This window comes from Myotis myotis, unplaced genomic scaffold (assembly GCF_014108235.1).
Source record: "Myotis myotis isolate mMyoMyo1 unplaced genomic scaffold, mMyoMyo1.p scaffold_m19_p_4, whole genome shotgun sequence".
Taxonomy (NCBI): domain Eukaryota; kingdom Metazoa; phylum Chordata; class Mammalia; order Chiroptera; family Vespertilionidae; genus Myotis; species Myotis myotis.
Genome location: NW_023416346.1, coordinates 58444553 through 58445736, shown reverse-complemented (window position 1 = coordinate 58445736; position 1184 = coordinate 58444553).

The following is a 1184-nucleotide window of genomic DNA, read 5'->3' as shown; positions in this document are numbered from 1 at the left end:
CTGAGTACTTGAGATGAAATATTTTAAATTTAATTATATATAGACATTTAAAACAAATATTTTAAAGCTGGTCACCAGAACCATTTTGAGGATGAGGAAAAGTGGGCAGAGGAGCCTTTTAGTCAGGGAATGATGAATAAATGCCTCTATTAGGTTCTTCGGTGAAACGGAACCAATAGGAGATTATAGATAGATTTATTTTGAGGAATTGACTTATGTAATTATGGAGGCTGGAAAGTCCAAAATCTATAAGGTGGACTGGCAGGTTGAAGACCCAGAAAGAGCCAATGTTGCAGGCCATATGCTGGCAGTATTCCCTCTTGCTTGGGGGAGGTCAGATTATTGCTCTATTCAGGCCTCCAAACTGATTGGGTGAAGCCCACCCACATTATGGAGAAGAATCTATTTTACTCAAAGTCCACCAATTTTAAATGTTAATCACACCCAAAAATACCCTCACAAAAATATCCAAAATAATGTCTCATTCAATAGTATAGCCTAAGATGGGTAAGGAACAATTAGAAAAAATAAATGCTTTTGTTGACTTAATATTTTAATATGAAGGCTTTATTCCTCCTTTAGCCAGAGAGCACTTTCTATGCTATCTGGGCGGGGTGGGGAACATCTGGCCTTGCAAGGCATTAGGGGTGAGTTAATTAAATGTTTGATCAAATATGGCAGGTTAATTTTTAAGTTGATAATTTTGTATGGCCCTTGAACAATGTTATAAATATCCAAATGGCCCTTGGAAGAAAAAAGGTTCCCCACCCCTGCTCCAGGATTGCATGAATAGCACTTATAGAGTATGTTCTCTGACTAAAAAATTAATTAGTTAAAAATCAGAAACATACAATATCTAAAAAAACACACACCAATATTTTAAGTAACGCTTGTAAATAATCCATGGGTCAAAAAGGAAATTACAAGGCAAATTAGGAATATTTCAAACTAAATGATGACATCGAATTTGGTGATGTTAAAACAGTGCTTAGAGGAAAACCTGTAGTTTTAAATACATTAGAAAAGAAGAGAGATTTAAAATCAAAGATCTAAATTTCTATTTACAAAATAGAGAAAAAAAGATATTGTACCCAAAGTAAATAGAAGGAAAGAAATAGTAACAATAAAGGCAGAAAACAATGAAATAGAAAACTGATTTCTTTAAAAAGCAGAAAAAAATTGCT